The sequence below is a fragment of the Ceratotherium simum genome, chromosome 9 (genome assembly GCF_057802395.1).
Source record: "Ceratotherium simum simum isolate JZ-2026a chromosome 9, ASM5780239v1, whole genome shotgun sequence".
In the NCBI taxonomy this organism is placed as follows: Eukaryota; Metazoa; Chordata; class Mammalia; order Perissodactyla; family Rhinocerotidae; genus Ceratotherium; species Ceratotherium simum.
This window is the reverse complement of record NC_141908.1, coordinates 63,870,790-63,876,816: the sequence shown is the minus strand read 5'-3', so window position 1 is coordinate 63,876,816 and position 6,027 is coordinate 63,870,790.

Sequence of the window (6,027 nt, the reverse complement as noted above, 5' to 3'; positions counted from 1 at the left end):
ATTGAGTAAAAAATGCTAGGCACAAAAGAATACTGTGATTGTTAATTTTATGTATCAGTTTGACTGGCCACGTGGTGCCCAGATTAAACATTATTTCTGGATGTGTCTGTGAGAGTGTTTCTGGAGGAGATTAGTATATTTTTAAAAATTTTTTGTTTATTGCTGTAACATTGGTTTATAACATTGTAAAAATTTCAGGTGTACATCATCATACTTCTATTTCTGCATAGATTACATCATGTTCACCACCAAAATACTAATTACAACCCATCACCACACACATGTACCGAATTATCCCTTTCACCCTCCCCCCTCCCCCCTTCCCCTCTGGTAACCACCAATCCAATCTCTGTCCCTATGTGTTTGTTTATTGTTGTTGTTATCTACTACTTGATGAAGGAAATCATACGGTATTTGACCTTCTCCCTCTGACTTATTTCACTTTGCATTATACCCTCAGTGTCCATCCATGTTGTCACAAATGGCTGGATTTCATCGTTGCTTATGGCTGAGTAGTATTCCATTGTGTATATATACCACATCTTCTTTATCCATTCGTCCCTTCATGGGCACTTCAGTTGCTTCCAAGTCTTGGCTATTGTGAATAACGCTGCAATGAACACAGGGGTGCATGTACCTTTACAAATTGGTGTTTTCAAGTTCTTTGGATAAATACCCAGCAGTGGATTAGCTGGATCATATGGTAGTTCTATCCTTGATTTTTTTGAGGAATCTCCATACTGTTTTCCATAGTGGCTGCACCAGTTTGCACTCCCACCAGCAGTGTATGAGAGTTCTCTTCTCTCCACATCCTCTCCAACACATGTTGTTTCCTGTCTTGTTAATATTAGCCATTCTGACGGGCGTGAGGTGATATCTCATTGTAGTTTTGATTTGCATTTCCCTGATAGTTAATGATGTTGAACATCTTTTCATGTGTCTGTTGGCCATCTGTATATCTTCTTTGGAGAAATGTCTGTTCAGGTCTTTTGCCCATTTTTTAATTAGGTTGTTAGTTTTTTTGTTGTTGAGATGCATGTGATCTTTATATATTTTGGAGATTAAGCCCTTATCAGATGTATGGTTTGCAAATATCTTCTCCCAATTGTTAGGCTGTCTTTTCGTTTTGTTGATGGTTTCCTTTGCTGCGCAGAAGGTTTTTAGTTTGATGTAGTCCCATTTGTTTATTATTTCTATTGTTTCTCTTCCCGGTCAGACGTGGTGTTTGAAAAAATGTTGCTAAGACCGATGTCGAAGAGCGTACTGCCTATGTTTTCTTCTAGAAGTTTCACAGTTTCAGGTCTTACATTCAAGTCTTTAATCCATTTGGAGTTAATTTTTGTGTATGGTGTAAGGTAAGGGTTTACTTTCATTTTTTTGCATATGGCTATCCAGTTTTCCCAACACCGTTTGTTGAAGAGACTTTCTTTTCCCCATTGTATGTTCTTGGCTCCTTTGTCAAAGATTAGCTGATAGATGTGTGGGTTTATTTCTGGGCTTTCGATTCTATTCCATTGATCTGTGTGTCTGTTTTTGTGCCAGTACCATGCTGTTTTGGTTATTATAGCTTTGTAGTATATTTTGAAATCAGGGAGTTTGATACCTCCAACTTTGTTCTTTTTTCTCAGGATTCTTTTAGCTATTCGGGGTCTTTTGTTGTATAAATTTTAGGATTCTTTGTTCTATTTCTGTGAAAAATGTTGTTGGAACTTTGACAGGGATTGCATTGAATCTATAGATGGCTTTAGGAAGTATGGACATCTTAACTATGTTAATTCTTCCAATCCAAGAGTACAGAATATCTTTCCATTTCTTTTTGTCTTCTTCAATTTCTTTCAGAAATGTTTTATAGTTTTCGGTGTACAGTTCTTTGACCTCTTTGGTTAAGTTTATTCCTAGGTATTTTATTCTTTTTGTTGCAATTGTAAATGGGATGGTATTCTTAATTTCTCTTTCTGCTACTTCGTTGTTAGTGTACAGAAATATGACTGATTTTTGTATGTTGATTTTGTATCCTGCAACTTTACCATATTCATTTATTACTTCTAAAAGTTTTCTGGTGGATTCTTAAGGGTTTTCTATATATAAAATCATGTCATCTGCAAATAGTGAGAGTTTCACTTCTTCCTTTCCAATTTGGATCCCTTTTATTTCTTTCTCTTGCCTGATTGCTCTGGCTAGGACTTCCAGTACTATGTTAAATAGGAGTGGTGAGAGTGGGCATCCTTGTCTGGTTCCTGTTCTTAGGGGGATGGCTTTCAGTTATTCACCATTCAGAATGATGTTAGCTGTGGGTTTCTCATATATAGTCTTTATTATGTTGAGGTATTTTCCTTCTATACCCAGTTTAATCAGAGTTTTTATCATAAATGGATGCTGTATCTTGTCAAATGCTTTCTCTGCATCTATAGAGATGATCATGTGATTTTTATTCTTCATCTTATTAATGTGGTGTATTACGTTGATTGATTTGCTAATGTTAAACCATCCCTGCATACCTGGAATAAATCCCACTTGATTATGGTGTATAATCTTTTTAATGTATTGTTGTATGCGATTTGCTAGTATTTTGTTTAGGATTTTTGCATCGATGTTCATCAGTGATATTGGCCTGTAATTTTCTTTTTTTGTGTTGTCCTTGTTTGGTTTTGGTATCAGGGTAATGTCTACTCCGTAGAATGAGTTAGGGAGCTTCCCCCCCTCCTCAATTTTTTGGAAGAGTTTGAGAAGGATAGGTATTAAGTCTTCTTTGAATGTTTGGTAGAATTCCCCAGGGATGCCGTCTGGTCCTGGACTTTTATTTTTGGGGAGGTTCGTGATTACTGTTTCGATCTCCTTACTGGTGATTGGTCTATTCAAATTCTCTACTTCTTCTTGATCCAGTTTTGGAAGGTTGTATGATTCTAAGAATTTATCCATTTCTTCCAGATTGTCGAATTGGTTGGCATATAGCTTTTCATAGTATTCTCTTATAATCTTTTGTATTTCCGACGTGTCTGTTGTAACCTCTCCTCTTTCATTTCTGATTTTACTTATTTTTGCCTTCTCTCTTTTTCTTGGTGAGTCTAGCTAAAGATTTGTCAATTTTGTTGATGTTTTCAAAGAACCAGCTCTTGGTTTTATTAATTGTTTCTATTGTTTTTTTGGTCTCTATTTCATTTATTTCTGCTCTGATATTTATGATTTCCCTTCTTCTATTGATTTTGGGCTTTGTTTGTTCTTCTTTTTCCAGTTCCTTTAGGTGCATTGTTAGATTGTTTATTTGAGATTTTGTTTGTTTGTTGAGATAGGCTTGTATCACTATAAACTTCCCTCTTAGAACCGCTTTTGCTGTATCCCATAAATTCTGGCATGTCGTATTTTCATTTTCATTTGTCTCCAGGTATTTTTTGATTTCTTCATTAACCCAGTCATTGTTCAGTAACATTTTGTTTAATCTCCACATATTTGTGGCTTTTCTGATTTTCTTCCTATAGTTGATTTCTAGTTTCATACTGTTGTGGTCAGAAAAGATGCTTGGTATTATTTCAATCTTCTTAAATTTATGGGGACTTGTTTTGTGGCCTAATATGTGATCAATCCTGGAGAATGTTCCATGTGCATTTGAAAAGAACGTGTATTCTTCGGTTTTTGGATGGAATGCTCTGTATTTATCTACTAGATCCATCTGTTCTAGTGTGTCGTTTAAGGCCAATGTTTCCTTATTGATCTTCTGTTTGGATGCTCTATCCGTTGGTGTAAGTGGAGTGTTAAAGTCCCCTACTATTATTGTGTTACTGTCTATTTCTGTTTTTAAGTCTGTTAATAATTGCTTTATATATTTAGGTGCACCTACATTGGGTGTGTAGATATTTACAAGTGTTATATCCTCTTGTTGGATTGTTCCCTTGATCATTATGGAATGCCCTTCTTTGTCTCTTTTTACAGTTTTTGTTTTAAAGTCTATTTTGTCTGATATGAGTACTGCTACCCCAGCTTTCTTTTCATTGCCATTTGCGTGGAGTATCTTTTTCCATCCCTTCACTTTCAGTTTGTGAGTGTCTTTAGGTCTGAAGTGTGTCACTTTTATGCAGCATATATATGCGTCTTGTTTTTTATCCAGTCAGCCACCCTATGCCTTTTAATTGGAGCATTTAGTCCATTGACGTTTAAAGTAGCTATTGATAAGTATGTACTTACTGTCATTTTTTAACTTTTTTTTTCCCCAGTGTTTTAGTAGTCCTTCTCTGTTCCTTTCTTCTTCGATACAGAATTGATGGTCACTTTAGTTTGACCTCTGTCTGAAAGCTGTACTCTTTAACTCCCCTCCTCCCTCCTTTTATGTTTTTGATATCATATCTAACCTCTTTTTTGTGCATTTATATCCATTACGTTCTTATCATGGAAATAGATAATTTTTCCTATTTGTGGTCTTCTCTTTTCCCCTTAAATCAGTCCCTTTAACATTTCTTGTAGCACTGGTTTCTTGGTGACAAACTCCTTTAATTTTTGCTTATCTGGGAAAATTTTGATCTCTTCTTCCATTTTGAATGATAACCTTGCTGGGTAGAGTATTCTTGGCTGTAAGTTTTTTCCTTTTAGCACTTTAAATATATTGTGCCATTCTCTTCTAGCCTGTAAGGTTTCTGCTGAGAAGTCAGCTGACAGCCTTATGGGATTTCCTTTGTATGTAACTTGACATTCTCTTGCGGCTTTTAGGATTCTCTCTTTATCTTTAATTCTGGACATTTTGATTATGATGTGTCTTGGTGTGGGCCTCTTTGGGTTTATCTTGTTTGGGGCTCTCTGTGCTTCCTGTACATGGATGCCTGTTTCCTTCCTTAGGTTAGGGAAGTTTTCATCTATTATTTCTTGAAATAGATTCTCTGCCCCCTTGTCTCGCTCTACTCCTTCCAGGACACCTATAACACGAAAGTTAGTGCGCTTGATGTTGTCCCAGCGGTCCCTTAGACTGTCTTCACTCTTTTTAATTCTTTTCTCTTTTACCTGTTCAGCTTGGGTAATTTATTCTAGTCTTTCGTCCAGCTCACAGATCCGTTCTTCTGTATCCTCTACTCTGCTTTTGAGTCCCTCTAATGAATTTTTCATTTCCAGTATTGTATTCTTCATTTCTGATTGGTTCTTTTTAATATCTTCCATTTCTTTGTTGACATTCTCACTGAGTTCATCTATTCTTCTCCCCAGATCAGTGAGCATCCTTAACACTCTTAGTTTGAACTCTCTGTCGGGTAGGTTGCTCATTTCTGTTTCACTTAGTTCCTTTTCTGGGGTTTTGCCCTGTTCCCTTACTTGGAATGTATTCATTTGTCTCCTCATTTTGCCTCTTTCCCTGTGCTTGTGTCTACGTATTAGGTAGGTCAGTTACGTCTCCTGCTCTTGGATAGGTGACCTTATGTAAGTGATGCATTTGGAGGTTTCCAGTGTGCTTCCCTCAGTTCTCAATGTTCCAGTGGTGACCCCTGTGTGGGCTACGTGTGTCCTTCTGTTGTGGCCTGTTTGCTCTCCCTGTAGGCACCCAGGGAGGCCAAGTTATGCTCCTGGCCAGCTGTTGTAATGCTCAGCTGCTTGTAGTTGTTGTGGGCCCTTCAGTCTCTTTATCAGGTGTGGGGAGCCCCAGCACAGTTGGCTGCAAGTTCTAATACTACATTTGTGTTGCATAATTTCTTTTAAGTGAGTACGCCCCCACTGTGGCAGGTTGTTAGGCTCAGGGCCTTACAATTGCTGTAAGCCTCTAGCCTATTAGGTCTCTTGTCAGCTCTCTGAGGATTGCAGCTGGGTGGGGCTGGCCTCAGGCCCAGGAGCACCCAATCGTTTCAGGCTTTGGAAGGTGGGGCAAACCCCCTATGTGGGTCTTTGAGAAGCACAAGTCTTCTGCAGCTGACAAGCCCTGCCGCCCACAGGTCCACACACACAGTCAACACAGTCCTGCCCCTTGTGCATGCCCCGACCTCCCCAAGGGGACCCAGTCTCTCCACGGCGGGAGCCCCACACACTCTGCCACCGCCCCACACTCTCCACCCACTCCTT